The following is a 26,321-nucleotide window of genomic DNA, read 5'->3' as shown; positions in this document are numbered from 1 at the left end:
TCCTTTGCAATTTCTGTTAAGTAGATTGGCTGGTTATTTTCAAAGTAGGGATTGTGTCAATCAATGTCAATTGCATTGTCTTCTCCAGGTTTGTCAGACACTGTTCCAATATAATCCAACTTTTTAAAACATTTGGGATAATTACTCCTACATCTTTTTCCACATTCTAGGCCAGATACAGAAATAAACGAATGTTAGAAGTATAGTTAGCCAATTTGCATGTATAAATGTCTAGTCCATTTATATCAGTCCAAATATGTCTCCTTTAATTTAATGTAAGCCTAAGTGCCTTAAAGTGATATGATTTTAAAAAAGGAAAAGATAAAATAGCATTATTTATAGTCAGTGAAATAATCCATGAAAGATTAGGAATAAAAGCTTAAATTTTGATTAAATGACCAATTAAAAACAAAGAATAGCTACAGACTGAGCCTCAATCATAGAGAAGCCATGACACTTAGGAAGAAAAGCATGAGCTAATTCATACAAACAATAAAAAGTTACTAATATGATGAAGTCGGCTGAATTCTAAATTGCTACTGGGTAATTTTTCAGTTAAGTATAAATGTAGCATCTGGCACATTCATCCAACTTGAATACATGTCATGTGGTGAAATAAAATATGAAGAGCTATTTAAAATTTGAAAGATGTAGACTAAATGCTGCTAAACTGTTTAGCATTCCACGTTTTCATTCCTGAAAATCTACCATCTCTTCAGGTTTTTCTTTCTTCTCTAATAGTAGCCTTAACATAAGTTCTAAATTTAGAAAAATAGTGGAATGAATCATGAAAAATAAAAATATGAATTCCAAATAGATGCATTTACAAAACACTAAGCCATGCTCAAAAAAACTTTTTTTAGGAACTCAATCTTAGAAATGTTTTCTAATATTGTTCTTTCATAAATGATAGTTAACAAAGAATAAGCATCTTGCATTTATGATGTCAGAAGGACTTATAATATTTAAACAAACATGCTCATCAACAGAGAGAAATAAGTGTCTGAAGAACAGTGCTACAGGAAAATCATTTTTAAAATAAATTTTATCCTTTTATGACAGCCATTTTAGTACCATATATCTTAAAAATTAAAATAATTACCCTGAAAATGCCCTGCTGCACATTAGTTGTGGTCGCAATACTTTAGAGCCACTATGAATACCATCAGCAGAAGGCTTGTGCTTCCACAAAATCGTGTATCATGCAGGTATTAAAAGAATAAGTCGGCTGGGCACCTGGAGTCCTGCAGTCGAGGGCAGGAAGCATCCAGCACTGGAGAAAGATGTAGACTGGGGAGCTAGGCCAGTCTCACTTTTTCACGTTTTTCTGCCTGCTTTATATTTGCTGGCAGCTGATTACATTGTGCCCACAGGGTGAGTCTGCCTTCCCAAGCCACTGACTTAAATGTTAATCTTCTTTGGCAACACCCTCAAAGACACACCCAGGATCAATATTTTGCATCCTTCAATTCAATCAAGTTGACACGCAGTATTAACCATCACATGTCTACCTTTGTCAACTTAAACCCATACACATCTCCTGAGATCATACATAATTTTCAAATAAAGACAATAAGGTCATAATTACGCCTAACATAATACAATTATCTTTAGTACAACCAGAAACGCACCAATCCCCAACTCAAATACTATTACGTAAAGTTAACAATACTTCAATGCTGATATGAAGTCAATAAATCTTATGTCGCATGATGAAGTCAAAGGAAATAAAATGGAGATATTTTCTTAGTACAAGTGTATACATGCACAAACGTGATTTTAACAAAAGGAGGAAATACTCATGACAGTTACAGTCCTCATTTCTGAAGCTGGTCATGTGCTTGTAGCTGGTATTGATGACTACCTTCTTCTACTTCCCATTCTGTATTCCCTTTGCCTTCAGCAAGCACCTCAGCGGATCATGTTTTTTTCCTGGTGTAGTGACCCAAACCTTCATTCCTGAGGAGTCTGGACCATTTGTAGTCCTGCCTGGATTGAGCTATTGTAGTTTCCCATTGACCTTAATCACAGGGCATGGTAATACTAAGAGATGCCCTAATGGATCTCCTGTATTCCATGCATACTCTTCCTTACCTCTGTTGTGGAGCAGTAGACTGATTTCATCTTGATAGTCCGGGTCAGTCACCCCAGCCAACACAGTAACTCCCTTTTTTAGCCTGTGGACTTAAAGGTAGGAGGAGCCCAAAGTGTCCAGGTGGCAATCTTAACTTCCAGTTTAATGGAATAATTGTTGTGTCTCCTGGTGGCAGTATTCCTCCATCTGGAACTAAGACCTCTAGACCAGCAGAATGTAATGTCGCAAGAACAGGAAACAATTTTGCTATTGGAACACTAGGGGTGATGGTGAGTGGTGCCATTTCCACGTGCACCCCTTCATTCCTGGACCCATGAATCCTGTCTATGGGAGAAACAGTAACATATATTGGACACTGATTCAGAGCATACATGGCCTTCTGGAGAACTTTGCCCCAGCCCTGCAAAGTAATGTTGCTGTACACTGTTGACAATGTAATTGTGACTTCAAAAGGCCATTCCACTGTTCTGTCAATCCAGCTGTTTCAGGATGATGGGGAACATAGTAAAACCAGTGAATTCCATGAGCATGAGCCCACTGCTGCACTGTTTTAGCTGTAAAGTGAGTGCTTTGGTCAGAGGCAATGCTGTGTGGAATACCATGATGGTGGATAAAGCATTCCATGAGTCTATGGATGGAGTCTTGGCAGAAACATTGCATGCAGGATTGGAAAACCCATATCCAGAGTAAGTGTCTGTTCCAGTGAGGACAAACCTGTGCCCTCACCGTGGTGGAAGAGGTCCAACATAATCAACCTGCCACCAGGTAGCTGGCTGATCACTCTGAGGAATGATGCCATATCGAGGGTTCAGTATTGGTATCTGTGCTGGCAAATTGAGCACTCAGCAGTGGTGGTAGCCAGGTCAGCCTTGGTGAGTGGAAGTCCATGTTGCTAAGCCCATATGTAACCTCCATCCTTGCCACCATGGCCACTTAGTTCATGGGTCCATTGGGCAATAAGAGAGGTGGCTGGGAAAAGAGACTGAGTGATATCCACAGAACGGGTCATCCTATCCACTTGATTATTAAAATCCTCCTGCACTGAGGTCACTCGTTGGTGAGCACTCACATGGGATACAAATATCTTCACAGTTTTCAACCACTCAGAAAGGTCCATCCACTTACCTCTTCCCCAAATTTCTTTGTCACCAATTTTCCAATCATGCTTCTTCCAAGTCTCTGACCATACAGCCAAACCATTGGCTACAGCCCATGAATCAGTATATAATCACACATCTGGACATTTCTCCTTCCAGGCAAAGTGCACAACCAGGTACAATGCTCAAAATTCTGCCTACTGGGAAGATTTCCCTTCACCGCTGTCCTTCAGGGATGTCCTAGAAAAGGGTTGTAATGCAGTGGTCCACTTTTGGGTAGTGCCTGCATATCATGCAGAATCATCTGTGAACCAGGCCTTAGTCTTCTCTTCCTCTGTCAACTAATCATAGGGAACTCCCCATGAGGCCACTGGTGCAGGCTATCGGAGAGGAGGCAGGGTGGCAGGAGTGGAGACCATGGGCATTTGAGCCACTTCTTCATGTAACTTATTTGTGCCTTCAGGACCTTCTCGAGCCGATCACGTATACTTTCATTTGATGATGGAATGCTGCTGTACATGACCCACTTTATGGCTAGATAGGTCAGAATGCACCCAGTTCATGATAGGCAATTCAGGTCACATGGTGACTTGATGATCCATAGTCAAACATTCAGTTTCCACCAAAGCCCAGTAACAGACCAATAGCTGTCTCTCAAAAGGAGAGTAGTTGTCTGCAGAAGATGGCAGGGCCTTGCTCCAAAATTCTAGAGACCTCCCTTGTAATTCACCTATGGAGGCCTGTCAAAGACTCCAAACAGCATCCCTATCTGCCACTGACTCCTCAAGCACCATTGGATCTTCCGGATCATATGGCCCACGTGGCAGAGCAGCTTGCACAGCAGCCTGGACCTGTTGCAGAGCCTTCTCCTGTTCTGGACTCCACTCAAAACTGGCAGCCTTTTGGGTCACTTGATAAATGGGCTGGAGTAACACACCCAAATGAGGAATGTGTTGCCTCCAAAATCCAAATAGGCCCACTAGAGGTTGTGCCTCTTTCTTAGTTGTAGGAGGGGCCAAATGCAGCAACTTACCCTTCACCTTAGAAGGAATATTTTGACAGGTCCCACACCACTGGACCTCTAGACATTTTACTGAAGTAAATCCTTGAATTTTAGTTGGATTCATTTCCCATCCTCTTGCATGCAAATGTCTCACCGATAAGTCCAGTGTGTTTGCTACTTCTTGCTCACTGAATCCAATCAGCTTAATGCCATCATTGTAATGGACCAGTGTGATATCTTGAGGAAGCAAAAAGCTATCAACATCTCTCCAAATGAGATTATGACACAAAGCCAGAGAGTTGATATACCCCTGAGGTAGGATAGTAAAGGTATATTGCTGGCCTTGACAGCTGAAGGCAAATTGCTTCTGGTGGGCCTTATGGACAGAAATGGAGAAAAAGGCATTTGCCAAGTTAATGTCTGCATACCAGGTACCAGGAGATGTATTAATTTGCTCAAGCAATGAAACCATATCTGGTACAGCAACATATTATTCAATGAAAAAAGCTGAAAGCTCTTCCCCTAAGAAATGGGAGTAGACAATGATGCCTACTTTTATCACTCTTAGCATGTACTGGAAGTCCTAGCCAGAGCAATTAGGCAAGAGAGAGAAATAAAGAGAATCCAATTTGAAAGGAGGAAGTCGAATTGTTCCTGTGTACAGACAACATAATCATATATATAGCAAAACCTGAAGACTCTACAAAAAAAACAAACAAACAAACAACAAAAAAAAACCCTCTTAGAACTAATAAGCAAATTCAATAAATTCCTGGATACAAAATTAATATCTAAAAATAAAATTCAAAATTAGTATTCAAAGAAATCTTTCTATGCATAAATAAAGAACTAGCTGAAAAAGAAATCAAGAAGGCAGTGCCATTTACAATAGCTACCAAAAAATAAAATAAAATACCTAGGAATCAATTTAACCAAGGAGGTGAAAGAACTCTACAAGGAAAACTGAAAAACACTGATGAAAGAAATTGAAGAGGATACAAACAAATAAAAAGGCATCCCATGCTCATAGATCAGAAGGACTAATATTGTTAAATGACATACTAACCAAAACAATCTATAGATGTAATTCAATTCCTATCAAAATATCAATGACATTCTTCATAGAAATAGAAAAAAAACCCTAAAACTTGTACAGAAGCACAAAAGACTCTGAATGGCCAAAGCAACCCTGAGCAAACAGAACAAAGAAGGAGATATCATACTACCAGACCTCAAAAATATACTACAATGCTATAGTAACAAAATCAGCATGGTATTAGCATAAAAACACATAGACCAATGGAACAGAATAAAGAACCCCAAAATTAGTTAAACCATATATCTACAGCCAACTGATTTTTGACAGTGGTGCCAAGATTACTAATTGGGGAAAGGACATTCTCTTAAATAAATGGTGTTGGGAAAACTATCTATATACAGTAGAATGAAACTAGACCCCTACCTCTCCCCATATGCAAAAATAAACTCTAAATGGATCAAAGACCTAAATGTAAGGCTTAAAATAGTAAAAGTAATAGAAGAAAACATTAATGAAATGCTTCAAGACATGAGTCTGAAAAAAGATTTTATTAGAGCACGGGCAACAAAAGCAAGATATGAGCAAATGGGATTATATTAAGCTAAGAGGCTTCTGCATAAAAGAAAAAAATCAGTAGAGTGAAAAGACAACCTATGTAATGGGAGAACATATTTGCAAACAATTCATCCAACAGGGGATTAATATACAAAATATACAAGGAACTCAAACATCTCAATGGCAGAAAAAAAATGACCAATTAATCTGAACAGACATTTCTCAAAAAAAGACATGCAAATGGGGAACAAATGTTTGGAAAAAAATGCTTAACATCGCTAATCAGGAAAATGCAAAACAAAACCACAATAACGTTATGGGGTATCATCTCACCCCAGTTAGAATGGCTGTTATCAAAAACGAAAAATAACGAATGCTGGCAAGAATGTGGAGAAAAGGGAACTCTTAACACACTGCTGGTATGAAGTAAACTAGTACAGCTACTGTGGAGAATACAGAGGACCTTCCTCAAAAAACTACAAATAGAATTTCCATATGATCCAGCAATCTCACTACTGGGCATTTATCTAAAGAAAAGATTTTATCTAAAAAATCACTGTATCACAAGGGACATCGGCACCCCTGTGTTTATTACAGCACTATTTACAATAGCCAAGATAAGATATCATCATACGTGTCAAGCAACAGATGAAAGGATTTTTAAAAAATCTAACATATGCATACACAATAGAATACTATTCAGCCATAAAAAAGAATGAAATCCTGTCATTATGACAACATGGATGGAACTAGAGGGCATTATATTAAATGAAATAAGCCAGCAACCAGAAAGTTAAATATTGCGTGTTCTCACTGATATGTGGAAGTTAAAAAAGTTGATCTCATAGAAGCACAAAGTAGAACAAAGACTAATAGAGGCTTAAAACGGTAGGGGGAAGGGAGAAGTAGGGAGAGATTTGTTAAGGAATACAAAATTACAGTTAGATAGGAGGAGTAAGTTTTAGTATTCTAGACCACTGTAGCATGACTGTAGTTAATAATAATACATGATATAGTTTCAAATAGATAGAAAAAAGATATTGAACATTCCCTACACAAAGAAATGATACATGTTTGAGATTATGAATATGCTAATTACTCTGTTCTGATCACTATACATTATATATGATGAAATATCACTTTGTACCCCATGAATATGTACAATTATTATTTGCCAATTTTTTAGATTTAAAAAAAAAAAAAAAAAAAAAACATTTTCCAGTGACAAAAAGGTACAATTCTATAGAACTACTGGGAGCCTATTGGGCTCTTTCATTCATTCAGAGCCTCAGATCTCTCTAATGTGTTTACTGCAGTTTAGTTCATGTATTCTATAAAATAAAAATTATGATTAACTTGGGTCCCCCCCCAAAAAGAAATATGAACCCCAGTATAGAAGTTGATCCTTATTTGCAGTTTCACTTTCTGTGGTTTCAGTTACCCATGGTCAACCATAGTCTAAATATATTGAATAAAAAATTTCAGAAATAATTCCTAAGTTTTAAATTGCACATCATTCTGAGAAACATGATGAAATCTCACACTGTCTCACTCCAACCCACCCAGGACATGAATAATCTCTTTGTTCAGTATATTCATACTATATACACGAACTGCCCTTTAGTCACTGAGGAGCCTCTCAGTTATCAGATTGAACATAGTCCATATAGGGTTCAGTATTATCTGAGGGTTCAGGCATCCACTGGGTGTCTTGGAAGATACCTCTGACACATAAGCATACACTGCTCTACCTATTTGGCAACTTTTAGGAACATGGATAAGAATGCTGACTTAAAATTCAGACTGTTTTGTGTTTGAATCCTAGACTTACTGCTGTCCAGATAACTTTGAGTAAATTATTTCTCTATATTTTGGTTCTTCTCAAATGTAAAATGGTAGTAGTATTAACGTGCTTTATAGAATTTTAGTGATGGTTAAATGAGATGGCCTATGTAAGCTCTAAATTAACATAGTTTGGCCAATAGTAAGTTCTCAAAAACACTGTCTAGATTTCTATTGTTGCTAGAAATTATAAATATCATTTATCATTTAGTAAAAATTTATAGTTTATTTATTTTATTTTATTTCATTATTTTTGAGATGGAGTCTTGCTCTGTCACCCAGCCTGGAGTGCAGTGATGCAACCTCGGCTCACTGCAACCTCTACCTCCCAAGTTCAAGCAATTCTCCCACCTCAGCCTCCCGAGTAGCTGGGATTGCAGGTGCGTACCACCACACCAGCTAATTTTTGTATTTTTTGTAGAAACAGGGTTTCACCATATTGGTCAGACTAGTCTCGAACTCCTAACCTCAGGTGATCCACCCACCTTGGCCTCCCAAAGTGCTGGGATTACAGTCATGAGCCACTGTGCCTGGCAAAAATTTATAGTTTAAAATAAAAATTTTAAAAATAATTTAGAAGCATATCATTATTATTATAAAAACTTTGAATGATGGCATGTTTGTATACTCAGCTAGCTTTCTAACCAGATATCATTGATGTATTTTATATATCAAAATGAAATTCACTAGGATTTTGCTAATTCCTTACGTGATTGTTAAGGCTAAATGCAATCTGTTATTAAAATGACATCATGTCAGTTCTGTTTCTCAAAACTAAATTTAAATAAGTTGCCCTTTAGGCATATTCTGGTTGACATGTGGTTGAATTATTTCTAAAGAACATTCATTCAAATGCAACAATTTTATTTCGATCCTGAAACTTAAAATTTTGGCATGGCCTTTTAATGGAGGATCTTCCTTTTAAATGCCTGATAAAGATTATAAGAAAACACAGTCCTGACCAGTGAACATGAACCCTTAGACTATTTGGAGAAACATGGCTGAATGTTGGATGATTGTGAAACACCCATCAGAACTGTAGGTAGCACATTAGGCAGCAAATGTGGGAGGCAAAAATGATCCAGCTCAACTTTTAGGAGGTTTTCAAAACATTTCAACTGTAAATGAATTGAGTGGACCACAAAACTGATAAAATATCTAGGTTGTCATCTTCATTTTGGGTTACATGGATCATGATTTTTTCAATTAGTAGGCAAAGATCAGGCATCTCCATGTAAGTAACAGCCTTCTGTGTTCTGGTCTCCTTCCCACCTCTCTACCACCTCCAACCCCTACTAAGTACTAAATTTTGCTGACATTTTCAAAAAGATCACAACTTTTATGCATGTTTCTTTTCTTATTTGGTGGAATCACTTCCTATTTTGACAATTCAAGAAGTAAATGATAATGTGACCCATTTCCCTAAAATCAAGGCCTCCATTTTGCATAACACAATGTGATTTTTAAACAGGAAAGGGAAAAGGAAGAATTTAATTAGTAGGGAAGTTTGAAAATATACTTTAAAGAATATACAGGAAAGGAATAAGGGCATTTGACATCCTCTAGAGATCTTTTCTATATAACTAATGCATATGAGAAAAGCAGATGTTACCAATGGAAAATGTGGAGCTGAAACACCCCATACTTACCAACCAAAATCACAGGGAATGCTTCCTAGGGACCAGGATATTGCTCCGTCAGGAGAGGTCTCTAGAAATCCAAAAAATTGTCAATTATCATTCAGTACAAAGACAATGATAGTGGGTCTAGGAATACGTATTTAGAGAATTGGTTTCTCTGAAAGGAAGGCTGAAGATCATATTAAGACTTTGAAATGAGTCCAAGTCAATATTAGAGTAGACTCAGATTTATTTTCAATAATTATGTCTCTCCAATTTACATTAAGATTCTATAGTCTTGAAATGACCAGGACCCAGGTGGTCCAAGATCTTTAGACCACTTCAAAACCTCGTCTGATTCTGCACTAGCCTCTTTTGGGCCAAAAAAACATTGGTCTAGGTATTGCTTCCTTATCATAGCTCTATTTTCAACATGGAGAGTAAAGGACATGTGTGACCACAGCACAATTATCCTTGATAAGATGTTCTCCCATACAAGTTGTTTCCAAAGGTAAAGGATGAAAGACATGATGTCCACAATGTCTGAGCATCTGAGAAGTATGAAGAAGTGAATTCCTAACACATATGAAAATGCATTGTCTTCAAATTGAGTGATGGGTTTTAAAGTTCGGGAAACAGGAAAGAAAGTTAAAAAATCTATTATACTCACTTGTATTTCTTTATTTCTTACATTAAACAAGTGGAAAATAAAGAATTACTAGAACTGGGCTGGGTGCAGTGGCTCACGCCTGTAATCCCAGCACTTTGAGAGGCCAAGGCAGGTGGATCACCTGAGGTCAGGAGTTCACAAACAGCCTGGTCAATATAGCGAAACCCCATCTCTACTAAAAGTACAAAAATTAGCCAGATGAGGGGTCAGGCACCTGTAATCCCAGCTACTCGGGAGGCTAAGGCAGGAGAATAGCTTGAACCAGGGAGGCGGAGGTTGCAGTGAGTTGAGATCGCGCTACTACAGTTCAGCCTGGGCGACAAGAATGAGACTCTGTCTCAAAAAAAAAAAAAAAAAAAAAAAAGAATTATTAGAACTGGCTTATATACAAGAAATTTTTAAAGCATACAAATGTAAATGGGATTTAATACTATTCACAGCTTCCTTCCACAATGTCAAAAAGCAGTCTTCTTTCCTTGTACCCAGAAAAACTTCCTTTTTAAACTGCAAAACAATTATGAACATTTGTTCAAACTGTTTAAATATGAACACTTATGAACCATCATCATTCTATTGTATTGTTTATCAATCAAGATTCTATAATGTTTCTGAAATAGTCTTGGAAATAACCAGATGGGCTGAGACCTATCATTATTAGAACAGGAGCAAACTGAGCTAATAACTTAAGATTGTGCCTATTTGCATGGCCATGATGTTGACTATTTGTTAAATGCCTACTTGTATCAGACATTGTTTTAGGTATATTGTTTTAATACTATAAATATCTCATTTATTACCGAAAATTGGGACATCGATTAACTTGTCAAAAATAACAACGGCTAGTATGTAGCAGAACCTAGATTCAAACTCACATCAGTCTGCTTCTGAAACCTACACCCTGTTTCCTAAATTGGGTTGCCTTCTAAGGTAATCTGTTTAACAAATGCTGAAAGAACTAGTCCCTTTTCTGTATACACATTTATAACATCTTATAGATAATGAGAACCCCCAGTGTCTTATTACTAATAGTCACTCAAAAACATTTCCTGAATGAATGAATGAATGAATGAATGTTCAACTAACTCATCTCCAGAATCAGGCAGATCATTCTCAACTTAAAAAATATGATTTTTATATTTTATATAAAATATATATTTTCTATTTTAAGTAAATATAAATACTGTATTTTAAAAACATCTTTAGGGAAGCATAATCCACAATTTCATTTGGCAACCAACTATTTTCATTTTAAAAAATAATTTTCAGTGTCTACAAAACTAACACCAAGAGCTTTATATGGTAAAATTATGAAACAAGTGAAGCCTGTTAGTTCAGTATGAAATAAAACAGTGAAATCATTTCTTTTACTCTTATAAGCAAACAAGAAAAACACGGAGTTGGACAGATGAAAACATTTCTTAGAAATATAAACTTTAACATTGATTCCTTTTTCTAATAAAAATCTAACTTAGTCTGGTTGTGGTGGCTCATGCCTATAATCCCAACAGTTTGGGAGGCCGAGGTGGGTGGATCACCTGAGGCTAAGAGTTCAAGACCAGCCTGGCCAATATGGTGAAACCCTGTCTCTACTAAAAATACAAAATTAGCTGTGTGTGGTGGTGCATGCCTGTAATCCAAGCTACTTGGGAGGTTGAGGCAGGAGAATCACTTGAACCTGGGAGGTGGAGGTTGCAGTGAGCTGAGATCACGCCACTGCACTCCAGCCTGGGCAACAAGAGTGAAACTCCATCTCAAAAAAAAAAATTTAAAAAAATCTATTAAATCATTGTATTTTCATTTGGATTAATGAAATCATCTCTTCCTCCAAGGTTGTGAAACAGTCTATTTTGTTTTTGTTTTTCTTTTGAGATGGAGTCTCACCCTGTCACCAGGCTGGAGTGCAGTGACGCGATCTTGGCTCACTGCAATCTCTGCCTCCCGGTTTCAAGCAATTCTCCTGCCTCAGCCTCCCAAGTAGATGGGACTACAAGCACGCACAACCATGCCCAGCTAATTTTTGTATTTTTAGTAGAGACGGGGTTTCACCATGTTAGCCAGGATGATCTCGATCTCTTGACCTTGTGATCCGCCCACCTTGGCCTCCCAAAGTGCCAGGATTACAGGTATGAGCCACTGCGCCCGGCCCAAACTGTCTATTTTCTGAATATGTTTCAGCCCTTCTGATGATATAGAACTATGGAAATCTACAATAAGTAGAAAGATAAGTATTGAATTCATGTATCTTACAGAATGATCTACTTATAAAGTCAATATTTTACAATGTAAACTACAAGTGTTTCAGCCATATGCTGAGCCACTTAAAATCGACACTTCTTTGAAGCCCACAGAGTTTCTCACCTCCTTTTAAAAAAAAGAAGTCCATTGCCAAGAATAGGTCATCATAAATAGAATCATCTTAGTCTGGGAAAGGTGGCTCACACCTGTAATTCCAGCACTTTGGGAGGTCAAGGCAGGTGGATCACTTAAGGTCAGGAGTTTGAGACCAGCCTGGCCAACATGGTGAAACCCTATCTCTACTAAAAATACAAAACTTAGCTGGGCATGGTGGCATACACTTGCAGTCCCAGCTACTTGGGAGGCTGAGGCAGGAGAATCACTTGAACCCAAGAGGCAGAAGCTACAGTGAGCCAAAATCACACCACTACACTCCAGCCTGGGCAACAGAGTGAGATTCTGTCTCAAAAAAAAAAAAAAAAAAAAAAAAAAATCAGCTTAAACCTAAATAAGAAAAATATTATTCAATGTTTCACTTTTAAGTCAGCAATTCAAAAAGTGCTTCATATATTTTCAGCCACTGCATGCTGCATTATGCCACAACTTAGAAGTGTTCAAAGTAGAACAATTGATAGAAACAGCTCTCTTGTCCAAACATAACAGTTTTCCCTTAAAGCGAAATAAATAATAAATAAACTCTAAACTTTCACCTAGATCTTTCTTCAGGAGTAGACTGTGTTGTGATATGGAGCACTCCACACATGCTCATCATTACAATATGTTCAGATGCTGTCCCCTTGGAGAAGTCTTCCTGACTACCCATCACACACCCAGCCCTCCAAGCAAAATATTCACTCTTTTCTCTGATGCTGAAGATGTTTTACCAGGACACTTATTTCATTATAAGTGTCAGTTTTTATAATCAGTTTTTTTTTTGTCTTTTTGTTTTGTTTTGGTTTGTTTTTTTTTTTACTGTAGTATGAAATTTTTGACTGGTAAAAGGATATCTTAGTCACTGTTCAATATTTAAAGATAATTTTTTTTATTAGCATTATCTTCTCCAAACTAAATGTATTCACTACTTCTCATCATTCCCTGCATAAAGGTTTTCCAAATCCCTTAAACAACCTGGTCACCCTCCCCTGAATGCTCTTTGCTTAGTAAATATCCGCATGATTCAAAAATAACATTCAACATTGGAGTCAAATCTATTTATCTGAAGCAGACCTACACAGCTCTCCCGAGTTTATGCCATTGTGATCCCTTTTATGTCAAACCAACTTATAACATGTTTCTGTAAAGAACTAAGCATCTGGGATAGTGTATAAGATAGATTAGGTCATTCAACAGGCATATATGAAGTAGCACCAATGTACCAGGCACTGTACTAAGAGCTGAGGATCCTACCATAGTCACATCAAGGAGGCGTTTCTTGTGTAGCTTCCCAGCATGTATTAACACATGTGTCACACATACATGGGGGTTTCATAAACAACTACTTTTGGTATGCTCTGGGTTATATCAATACTAACAGGCTTCTTTTTTTAAGACCTTTTGCAAATTCTAATATATAAATCATGACTCGACAAGACTAAGAATATAATATGCAGCATTTCCCAAATATTTGATCATACCACACTGTTTTCACAAAGCATCTTGAAGAAGCATCTCCTGAGAATACTTTGTCCAGTACCTTCTAGAATCTATAGAGGAGTAAGCAGATCATTGTGGTCTAGGGAAATAAGAGCAACGGAAGCATCCCAGGGTGAGACGCAAGTAAAAGTACAAGGGTTGGATGCAAGTACAGGGGGTGTAAGGGAAACCTTCTAGAGAGAAGAGATATTCAATACAGATCTCCAAGGACACATCTGAGTAAGTTAAGTGAAAGAAGTCAGTGGTGAGGTTTTCAGAAAGACTTTCAGGTATGGGCAAAGCCCAAAGGGGCTTACTATGCACAGTAGCATTTCATGATCAGAATGACAATCACATTTCCATTAGCTTGAGGAATCACAGGAAAACTTCATATTTTTAAAAATCATGAAAAAAATTCATTAGAAGTCCTTAACTTCTAATGAGAATGTGACTGCTATCAGTCGGGAATTCTCCCCACTCCCAAACCTACTCTTCCAAAAAGTATAAAAAACCAAGAAGAAAGAAAAATTGGAATTAAATAAAAACATTTTCAATGAAGCCAAAAAACATATCATCTGTAGATCTCTAAATATAACTATGAGTTGCTAAAAACAATTCAGATTGGGAAGAAGTTAATAAGGGAGTTAAAAAGGAGTCAAATCACAGAAAGTGGAACCTGTCCACTGTTGCCTTGAATCCCAAAAAGCACCAATAAAAACACAGCTTTCTAAAAATTGAAGACCTATTCTGAAATCTAAAAACTGTAATTCTTGTTTACAAGGATGTAGGAGCTGTATTGAGCAAGGCAGGAAACGGTTTGATTTAGAGTAGCAAAAAATGAGGGGCTCTAAAAACACACACACACACACACAAAAGCCATATTTGCAGGAAGCTGTCTGCTTCTGTGGCATAAACTTGTGGATAAATATTCTATGTAGAGAATTATTCTGTGTGGTGATGACTCTCTTTGCATAACTGTAATGAGCTCTACAGAAAATAGCTGGTCTAGTAAAATACATACATTTAATAACAAAATTAATAAAAAAGAAACAAGTACAGGCATAACTCAGAGATATTGTAGGTTTGGTTCCAGATCATCACAATAAAGCAAGTCACATGAATTTTTTTGGCATCCCAGTGCATAAAAATGTTAGTTTATACTATACTGTAGACCATTAAGTATCCAGTAGCATTATGTATATAAAAAATGTACATGCCATAATTTAAAAATAATTTATTGCTAAAAAATGCTAATAATCATCTTGGCTTTGAATAAGTTGCAAGCTTTATGCTGGTGGAGGGTCTTGCTCTACTTTCATGGCTGCTGACTGACTACAGTGGTTGTTGCCTAAAGTTGAAGCATCCATGGCAATTTCTTAAAATAAGACAATGAAGTTTGACGCATCAATTGATCGTTCATTTCATGCACTATTTCTCTAGTATGCAGTGCTGTTTGAGCATTTTACCCACAGTAGAACTTCCTTCAAAATTGGAGTCAATCCTCTCAAGCCCTGCCACTCAGTGCTCTATCAACTAAGTTTATGTACTATTCTAAGTCCTTTGTTGTTGTTTCAACAATGCTCACAGCATCTTCACCAGAAGTAGATTCCATCTCAAGAAACCTCTTTCTTTACACATCCATAAAAACCACTCCTCGTTTGTTCAAGTTTTATCCTGAGATTGTACCAATTAAGTCCCAACTTCAGGCTCTGCTTCTAATTCTAGTTCTCTTTCCATCTCCAACACATCTGCAGTTACTCCATCGCACTGATGTCTTGAACCCCTCAAAATCATCTGTTAGGGTTGGAACCATCTTCTTCCAAACTTCTGTTAATGTTGATATTTTGACCTCCTGCCATGAATTGTGAATGTTGTTAATGGCATCTAGAATGGTGAACCCTTTTGAAAAGACTTTCAATTGACTTTGCTCAGATTCATCAAAGGAATCACTAGGGCAGTTGAGCACTATGTAATGTATTTCTTAAATAGTAAGATCTGAAAGTCAAAATTACTCCTTGATCCATGAGCTGCAGAATGGATGCTGCATTAGCATCCATGAAAGCAACATTAATCTTCTGTACATCTCCATCAGACCTCTTGAGTAACCAAGTGCATTGTCAATGAGCAGTAATATTTTGAAAAGACTCTTATTCTGAGAAATAGGTCTCAACAGTGGACTTAAAATATTCAGTAAACCATCCTGTAAACAGATGGGCTGTCATCTAGAGTTTATATTTTCATTTATAGAGCACAGGAAGAGTAGAGACAGCATAATTCTGAAGGCCCTAGGATTTTCAGAATGGTCAATGAGCATTGGCTTCAACTTAAAGTCACCAGTTGCATTAGCTCCTAACAACAGAGTTGGCCCATCCTTTGAAGCCAGTCATTGACTTCTCTCTAGCTTTGAAAGTCCTAGATGGCATCTTCTTGCAATAGAAGGCTGCTTTGTTTACACTGAAAATCTCCTGTTTAGTGTAGCCACCTTCATCAATGATCTTAGCTAAATCTTCTGGACAGCTTGCTACAGCTTCCACAGCAGCAGTTGCTGCTTCACCTTGCACTTCTATGTTATGGAGACAGCTTCTTCCGTAGCCTCTACTAGGTTTTAATCTTTGCTAGCTTCCTCACCTCTATCAGCTTTCATGGGATTGAAGAGAGTTGGAGACTTGCTGTGGATTAGGCTTTGGTTTAAGGAAATGTTGTGGCCGATTTGATCTTCTATTCAGACACAAAATGTTTCTTCATATCAGTAATAAGGATGTATCACTTTCTTATTATTCATGTGTTCACTGGAGTAGCACTTTAATTTCCTTCAAGAACTCTTCCTTTGCATTCACAAATTGGCTAACCAATTGGTGCGAGAGGCTTAGTTTTCAAACTTTTCTCACCTTTCTACATGCCTTCCTCTCTAATGTAAGTCATTTCTAGCTTTTCATTTAAAGTTAGAGATATGGTCAGGCATGGTGGCCTGTAACCTCAGAACTTTGGGAGGTCAAGGACTGGCAGATCGCTTGAGGTCAGGAGTTCAAGATCAGCTGTACCAACATGGTGAAACCCTGTCTCTACTGAAAATACAAAAAAAAAAAAAAATAGCTGGGCATAGTGGTGGGCGCCTGTAATCCCAGCTACTAGGGAGGCTGAGGCAGGAAAATTGCTTGAACTCAGGAGGTGGAGGTTGCAGTGAGCCAAGATAGTGCTACTGCACTCCAGCCTGGGTGACAGAGCAAGACTCTATCTCAAAAATAAATAGATAGATTATAGATAGATTATAGATAGAGATAGATAGATAGATAGATAGATAGATAGATAGATAGATAGATAGATAGATAGATATACAACTCTTCATTTCACTCAAACTCTTAGAGGCCATTGTGGCATTATTAATTGGCATAATTTAATATTGTTGTGTCTCAGGGAATAGGGAGGCCTGAGGACAGAGAGAGAGATGGAAAGCAGCTGATTAGTGGAACCATCAGAACATGCACATTTATAGATTAGTTCGATAAAGAACTCTTATAGATTAAGTTCTATAGAGAACATTTATAGATTAAGTTCTGTTAAGATGGGTCCAGTTCATGGTGTCCCAAAACATTTGAAATGTAATAGTAATATCAAAGGTTGCTGATCACAGATCACCATAATGGAGATACAAATAATGAAATACCTTGAAATATTGTGTGAATTACTAAAATGTGACAGACAATAAGTGAGCACATACTATTGGAAAAACTGATGCCTTGCTTGATGCAGGGTTGCCACAAACCTTCAATCTAGAAAAAAAATGCAATATCTGCAAAACACAGTAAAGTAAAGCACAATAAAATGAAGCATGGCGGTACAAAATCAATACAAGGTAATATAAAGAAAAAAGATATCAAAAACAAAAAGAACACAGCAGAAAAATGTGACCAAGAAGAAAAAAAAATCAAACGGAAAAAAAGGTAATTCTTATAATACATTCATTAAATCATATTGTGAAGCTGTAATAATTAAAACAGGAGGTAGTGAAAAGAGTAGACAGATGAATGAACAGATTAGTACATTCAGAAGCTGACCTAAATACATAGGTGAATTTAGTATATGGAAAGATGTCATCTCAAGTCAGCATGAAAAAGAGGTAGTGTTTAATAAATGGTGTTAAAGCAGCTAGGAAAACATTCAAAAAATGTTTACATCAAATCCATACTTCACATCATACACAAAGATAAATTTCAAATAGAGCAAAAGTTTAAACTCTTACCAAACACTGCTATAAACAAAACCTTACAACGTGTACATACTTCCATCACTGGCCATCTATGAGGATATTTGATGCCCGAGCAATTGATACTTTCAACACTTTTAATAATTGCAAATCAAATGAGTAGAAATACGGCACCTGGTTTTTTACATTTGCATTTCTCTGGTTACTGCAGTTTAAATATATTTTAATGTGTTTATTGACCATTTGAATTCCCTCTTTTGTGAATTTGCCTGCTTGAATCTTTGTCTACTTTTTTATTTGGTTTTATTTGGTTGTCTTTTTCATATTGATTATTTTAGGATTCCTTTTTACTTTCTAGAAAGCAATCCAGGTTTGCTTTGTATGAGGCAATTAGTTTCTTCTATATCATTGCTTATCTTTTAATTGTATATATGGTATCTTCTGATGTGCACCTGTTTTTAATTTTGATGGAGACAAGTTGTCATTCTTTTCCTTTGTGATTTTTCTTTTTTGTGTCTTGTCTAAGAGGACTTCCTGACCTCAAGGTCATAAAGATATTCTATATTATCTACAAAGAAGGAGAAGAAAACAGAGAGGAGGAGAAAGGAAAAGAAAATATTTAATATTTATAGTATATATTTGATTCCTATAGTATAGCAAAGCATATTAGAAAAATAAGAGACTAATGACAGACTAAGGATAATCTCTGTAATGTATGTCACAAGCCAATTTTTTTTTTTTTTTTTTTTTTGAGACAGAGTTTCACTCTTGTTGCCCAGGCTGGTGCGATCTTGGCTCACTGTAACCGTTCAAGCCATTCTCCTGCCTCAACCTCCTGAGTAGCTGGGATTACAGGCACTACCACATCTGGCTGATTTTTGTATTTTTAGTAGAGACAGGGTTTCACCATATTGGCCAGGCTGATCTCGAACTCCTGACCTCAGGTGATCCACCTGCCTCAGCCTCCCAAAGTGCTGGCATTACATGCATGAGCCACCTTGCCCAGTCCCAATCTTTATAACACAAAAACAATACTAGAAAGCCACAAGAATATATAGCAACACAAAAGATAATTGTCAGAATACATTATCAGTTGATAATGATAGAACTGTTTATAGAAAATTAAATACAAAAAAACTTTAATTGGATAATAGAAGAAATACTAATTTAGAATAAGCTATAAGTCTATGTTTCACCTAATAGATTAACAAAAACCCTTAAATTTTGACAACAGCCCATTGATAAGGCAATGGAAAAACAGATACTTTCAATTATTGCTGGTGAGAATATAAATTGGCACAAGGTCTATACAAGGCAACTTGAAAACTTTTTCTAAATTACAAATATTTACAACTGTTTACTCAGCAGTTCTATTTCTGACAATGTATATTAAACTTACACATAGGAAAACGAACAATATTCATTGCAGCACTGTGAGAGCAAAAAAATTGGACTATATTAAATTATCAACAGGGATCCGATTAGAAAAATTATATCTGTACAATAGCATCCTATGCAGCTGTAAAAAAAGAATGAGGAAGCTTTCCATATACTGATACATAAAGACCTGTGAAATGCATTGTATGTTTTTTGTTTGAGGTTTTTTAACGAAAATTATATATATAAGATGTACAATGTGGTGTTTTGATATACATAGTGAGCGGATTACTACAGTCAAACTGATTAATATATCCATCTTTTCATATAGTTGTCTTTTCTCTGTGTGTGGGAGAGTGGTAAGAACACTTAAGGTCTATTCTGTTAGCAAATTTCTAGTGTACAATACAGTATTATTAACTATTATGCTGTACACTACAGCATTATTCACAATTACCAAGATATGAATAAATTATTATACACACACACACAAGTGGAATATTATTCAGCCTTAAAAAAGAAAGCCTGCCATTTGCAACAACATGGATGAACCTGTGGAACATTACGCTAAGTGAAATAAGCCCATGCGAAAAAATGCTGCATGATCTCACTTATAGGTGAAATCTTCAAAAGTTGAATTTATAGAAACAGAGAGTTGAATGGTGGTTACTAGGGATGGAGAAGTGGGAGAAATAGGGAGGCCCTGGTCAAGGGGCACAAAGTTTATTGTATGGGATGAATAAATTCGGGAGGCCTACTGTACAGCATGATGACTCCAGTTAATAATAGTATTGTATATGGGACCTGTATTGTTAATTTAACAAAGCAACTTGTGGAGGAAATGGGTAGGAGACAGAGTTTTGTGAAAGGCAGGGAAAGAATATATCATTTATTGGTTTGTATTTGCCTAAAGAAAGCCTTGGAGAATAAGAATACAAAATGAGCTAATTACAGTGGTTACCAATGTGTGAAAAAGGGACAGGAGGTAAATGAGTAAAAAGAGAACAAGGAAAGGGAGGCTTTGCAGACTACACATACTTACATTTTTAAAAATGTTTTAGGCCGGGTGCGGTGACTCACAACTGTAATCCCGGCACTCTGGGAGGCCGAGGCGGGCGGATCACGAGGTCACAAGATCAAGACAATCCTGGCTAACACGGTGAAACCCCGTCTCTACTAAAAATACAAAAAATTAGCCGGGCGAGGTGGCGGGCGCCTGTAGTCCCAGCTACTCCGGAGGCTGAGGCAGGAGAATGGCGTCAACCTGGAGGCAGAGCTTGCAGTGAGCCGAGATCGCGCCACTGCACTCCAGCCTGGGCGACACGGCGAGACTGTCTCAAAAAAAAAAAAAAAAGAAAAGAAAGAAACATTGTATTGCCTATTCAATTAATTTAATTTAAAAATTAATTTAAAACAACTAAACTTAATAATATTTATTTAGTTGAAAAAAATAGAAGCCAAACAATAAAGGTGGTATCTTCGGCTATCTTTCTTCCTGTCTCAAAGTTTGAAAAATTGTAGAGATTCAGTGGAGAAGTGGTCCTCTGATTAAAGTTCTAGTATGATGCTATTTTTATGTGTCAAATTAAGTTTCCTATGATATTTCAGGGCAGGAATTATAAATTCAAAATGTTTTTTCTAAAGGATACTATAAAGGGATGAAACAATTTATGGTAAGCTGAAGCAGTGAAGATATTCCATGCAATACAAAAATGTGAACTTCAAATTAATCTGAAGATCACATACAAAGGGAAGAACGCAACTGTACCATTAAATGATCAACTGACAACATGAAGCAGAATATAGTGAAATACATAACATTTTATTATCACATCTATTTCCTGCAATTCAGAAAAACCATAAAGAATATCTTCCAAATCTGTAATTTAATGCATAACACTGTAACACATTTGTAAAGTAAGTTTTAAAATGAATCAGCCTTATAAGGCTGAGTGACATTTTGTCACAGATTTAAAGGAAAATGCTGTCTCTGTTAAGATCTTATAATATATATAATAAAGAAACACACAGAATAAGGTTAGACAAATTTGAGAATTTTGTTATCACTTTAACATCAGAGTGTTAATGCATATGTAACCACAAATATTTGAACTATTTCTTCCATTATATCAGATGACAAGAAAGGTGCCTGAAAATTGTCTTATTTGTTCAGGTAAATTAAATGATGTCAGATCAATGAATGGTGTGCTTATCATTATAGAATCTAGATGTTCAGAGTATCATGGGCTAAAACAACATTTGTAATGGTGTGAAAATGAAATGCTTCAACATCAAAAAGATTCATTTCCCAGAAAGGATTTATTTTTACAGTTATTCTTTTTCTCTTGGACTAGCTGGCTTATGATTCTTGTCTGCAGAAAAAGAACCTGAAAACAGTAACTGTCACTTTAATTAAGCACAGCAAAGGTAGAGAAACAAAGGGAGCATTCAAAATGGATAGAGGGGTGGGGAGGGAACATTCTTGTGTTTGTTAGTTCACCTGAAACTAAGTTAGTTTAAGTGCTAAATCTTGTTCTCATAGAAGCACATACTTGGTGTACAAGAAGGAATGACCACAGGATGGGGCCAAAGGCGAAGACAGTTGAAACTCAATGAGCTGAAAAGCTTACTATAAAGGGAAAAAAGGAAAGGGGCATTCTCAAGACATTTTACTACAGATCCTGTGGAAGTAATGTCATTTAGTCTTTACTGACTTTTCCTTGAACTTTGGCATTTTTACACTTTTTTTTAACTATTTAATTTCAGCAGATGAGGGAAGAGCAGGAATGCCAAACTCCTGGTGTCTCCCTCAGTTCTGCTCCATGAAGGTTTTTGGCCTTGAAAGGTTGTGGCTCCACCCAGGGCTGCAAGGATGGATGGCAACTTGGGGCAGAACAAGAGAAACAGGCCCAGGAACGGGGAAGTGTTGTGACCACTAACCCTGCTACCATATATCAGGTATTTTTTATTCATCAAGAGAAGTTAAAAATCTATATCTCATATATTCTTGATATTTAAATGCTTTTTAAAAGTTGTTCACAGGCTGAGGATAGCTAGTTTGCAACTTGTGTGCTTTAATAGTAATAACAGGTAACCCTTATGCAAAACTCCCTATGCACCAGGGGTTGTTCTAAGTATTTTACATATATAATCTCATTTCAAACTCCTAATAACTACTTCAGGTAAGACCTTTTTATCCCCATATTTAAGATGAGTAAACTGAGGCACAAACAAGTCTATAGCTTGTCCCAGGTGGCACATTTGGCAAATGGCAGAGGTAGGACTTGAACCTAGGGAGTCCACTCCAGAATTCACACTTTCAAACACAAAGATGTTTCTATAAGAAAATTTCCCCTTCAAAGAGCTAGTTATTAATATTTGATCCATTATAGAACTAAATCAGCTAACCTTGGCCCTAGGCCTACTGATATATTTCAGCTAAACATTTTTCTGAAGTTATTTTTTAAATTTTTGAGAAATTAATGAGCCATCAGTGTTTCTGAAGGGCCTGCTTTGAAAGAGAAGTTATTTTGAAAAATGTAAGCTTACTATTTATTATTTTCTAACTGTAAAACATCATTTTGAAAAAAATATATTTTTTATGTTTTAGCTACCACATCTCATTTTGCTTTTGAATAACTTTCTCATTGAGAAATACTGAACTGAAACCAGAAGCCAACATAAATACTGACTTCTAAGTTTTATTTGAAGATTGAATTCACACTGTTTAAATATTTCTTTTTTTTTTTTTCTTTTTTTTTCTTTTTTTTTCGAGGTAGGGTCTCTCACTCCATTGCCCAGGCTGGGGTACAGTGGCACAATCACAGCTCACTGTAGCCTCTGCCTCCCAGGCTCAGATGGTCCTCCTACCTCAGCCTCCTGGGTAGCTGGGACTACAGGCACACATGACCATCCAGCTAATTTTTGTTTTTTTGTAGAGACAGGGTTTCTCCATGTTGACCAGGCTGGTCGAACTTCCAGGCTCAAGTTATCCACCAACCTCAGCCTCCCAAAGTGCTGGGATTACAAGCATGAGCCATCACACCTGGCTGATAAATACCTTTTTCAAAAAGTAGGAGCTCATCTTATATTACACTGTAACTCTTCACAATTTTTCACTTTATTATCTAATTTTATACTCTTACCAATTTAAAATTAGTCAATTTAAATATGAAAAACAAAGGGGCTAGAAACTGCTTACTCCTTGTGTGAAAAATGTGGAACTGTCTGGTATGCACCATGTGTATCTACTAGCACCTCACTATGTGTGGAAGTCCTTTCAATGTGTCTGTTTCACCTGGGAAGTTTGGTAGCTACTTTGAGAAATGGAATTACCACAACATCCTTTGAGGAGAGTATAATGTAAAGTTGTCTCAAAACCTGCATTCAACGTGGCACTCAAAGTCATCAAGTCAGACTTCAACAATTCTAAGAATAACGATTAACATCACCATTTCTGGGCATTTTCCTTCCATTCCTAAATTGTTAAAACAGAGCTTGAGATCATTATCTCAAATGCGTTTATCATGAAGTTCAGATAATATGAAATACTGTATAATAATAGTATGTTGCCTCAGAGACATATTTAATTGGGGACTAAAATGTTTGCATATATTGCATATATGATTTTTAGCATATAGTGACAATGGTTCATATAATGAAATGATCATCATTGTGATAGAGGACTCTGAGTAAATTCTGCTGATCTTTTCTTAATACTATACAGGCCAGGCTAGTCTCTACAATTTTTTATTTTTATTTATTTATTTTTTTGAGACATATTTCTCGCTTTGTCGCTCAGAGTTGAGTGCAGTGGTGCGCTCTCAGCTCACTGCAACCTCCGCCTCCCGGGTTCAAGCAATTCTCTGCCTCAGCCTTCCGAGTAGCTGGGATTGCAGGTGCCCATGACCACGCCCAGCTAATTTTTGTATTTTTAGTAGAGACGGGGTTTCACCATCTTGGCCAGGCTGGCCTTGAACTCCCGACCTAGTAATACATCCTCCTCAGTCTCCCAAAGTGTTGGGATTACAGGCATGAGCCAGGAAGCCCAGCCTAGTCTCTACATTTTACAGTAGGAATTTAATTGTGTGCATTTGTGTGAGGTAATACAGTATATGTTACATATTTAATATTCTCTCTGTCTCCTTCTACACACACACACACACACACACACACACCATACAAAAATGTCCACATGTTATATTGGTATATTTTTCAAAGTGAGTTTATAGTGAACATTTTTCCCATCTTTTATTTTCTCACCTGGATGCTTTAAAACAACCAAAAACTAAAATACAATATCCATGTTGCAATCTGGTTATTCTTTGGAAGGATAGACATCTAGAATAACCTTAAAAGATTTTTAAACTTGTACAAAATAGGTGAATTATTACACTAACAGCAGTAAAATTTCTTACCAGAAAAGCTTGATCTAACAGTTAAAAACGCCATTAGCCTTCATGGAAGATAAGAATATGCTCTCTACTTTGCCAACAATCATACAATATAAGTTTTCTTCTACAAAATAAATTTTGAAAAGCCGTACTTCTGGAGCTTTGATTTACATTTCTGATGGTGGTGAATTAGGAAATTAGACTAAGCACATTAATGAATCTAGATGATAGTCTTTTCAGTCCAAGAATGATATGAAAGCAGTACCCTACTAAAGATTAAACCTAACTTCACATAAAACTTCCAGTATTCTAGAAGGTGGCACCAACATCTGCAATAGTAATAATAGTAGTGATCCTTTATTCAGCCTTAGTAATTATGTGCAAACTTTATATGCAGTTCATAACTGGCAATGGAAGTAAGATAGTATTTGTGTAGTGTAAGATAACAACCTGTCCATGACTGCCTTGGCCACAAAATCTCTGTGTCCTCTGCAATTCCAGGATGAATATGAGTAACTGCAGTTGTGTATTTTACACTAGTGAAAACATTAAAATTGATGAAAAGGCAAATGTAATGTGCTTAACTGATCCCTCCCTTCAAAAATCGAACCCTTGTGTCATTTTTAAAAATGGTTAAGAAATAGGTTAACTTTCTGTACAGCATGAAAATTTCTTTGGCTCAAGCCTCCACTAGAAAACCTAAGACAAGGTCGGGCATGGTGGTTCACGCCTGTAATCCCAGTACTTTGGGAGGCCAAGGTGGGCGGATCATGAGGTCAGGAGATCGAGACCATCCTGGCTGACATGGTGAAACCCCATCTCTACTAAAATACAAAAAATTCACCTGGCATGGTGGCGGGCGCCTGTAGTCCCAGCTACTCGGGAGGTTGAGGCAGGAGAATCACTTGAACCTGGGAGGTGGAGGTTGCAGTGAGCCGAGGTCGCACATCTGCACTCCAGCCTGGGTGACAGAGTGAGACTGTCTCAAAAAACAAACAACAACAACAACAACAAAAACTAAGACAAAATCTACTGGGTAACACTGTCCTTCAACACATGCAAACCATGTGGTGACAAAGCAAAAATTAAAAAGCAGCACTATTTGAAAGTGACCCCAATCAAGGCACCCAGACTCACTGGTTACTCACAAGTAGTTTGCTTCTTGCCCTTCCGGTGGTGTGCACTGTTTTCAGAAGGTTGGCTATTCACTCTCCAATGGCATAAGCCTGTTGCATCGTATCTACAGGTGTTACCCTGTAGATAACTTGTATCTGCACCTTTCAGAGATGTTAACTGTAAGGAAGAAACCTAAAACATTCGTTCTGATAGAATGACCCTCCATCAGGTCCAATTCTTTCTAAAGAAACCTCTCTTGTAGAGAGTCCTTGTGTGGGAAAGAAACAACTACATTCAGTGCATGCAGAAGTATGATCCTCCATACTTACTCTGAGGAGTCTACTTTTGTACTATTAAAGCTCCATCTGTACCTGATGTTGCCTATAAGGTCACCACTATCATCTCCAAATTCAGACTTTTAGCTCGCTACAGCTGCAAATCCTC

At 37.0% G+C, this 26,321-nt stretch overlaps 1 long non-coding RNA gene across 1 annotated transcript in view; it reads right to left on the bottom strand.

Moving 5' to 3' along the window:
* Nucleotides 1-1,029: 1,029 nt before the first annotated feature.
* LOC103224217 (uncharacterized) overlaps nucleotides 1,030-26,321 on the bottom strand; it is a 66,446-nt gene continuing 41,154 nt past the window's right edge. The window contains exons 2-4 of the long non-coding RNA XR_012092719.1: nucleotides 10,135-10,253; nucleotides 9,281-9,341; nucleotides 1,030-4,571 (exon numbers count right to left, since the gene is read on the bottom strand). This is a non-coding gene — a long non-coding RNA (uncharacterized lncRNA). The remainder of the gene's footprint in view (nucleotides 4,572-9,280; nucleotides 9,342-10,134; nucleotides 10,254-26,321) is intronic.

The sequence above is a fragment of the Chlorocebus sabaeus genome, chromosome 4 (genome assembly GCF_047675955.1).
Source record: "Chlorocebus sabaeus isolate Y175 chromosome 4, mChlSab1.0.hap1, whole genome shotgun sequence".
Classification (NCBI taxonomy): Eukaryota; Metazoa; Chordata; class Mammalia; order Primates; family Cercopithecidae; genus Chlorocebus; species Chlorocebus sabaeus.
Note: the sequence above shows the minus strand (reverse complement) of the source record. Positions and strands in the feature narration are given on the sequence as shown.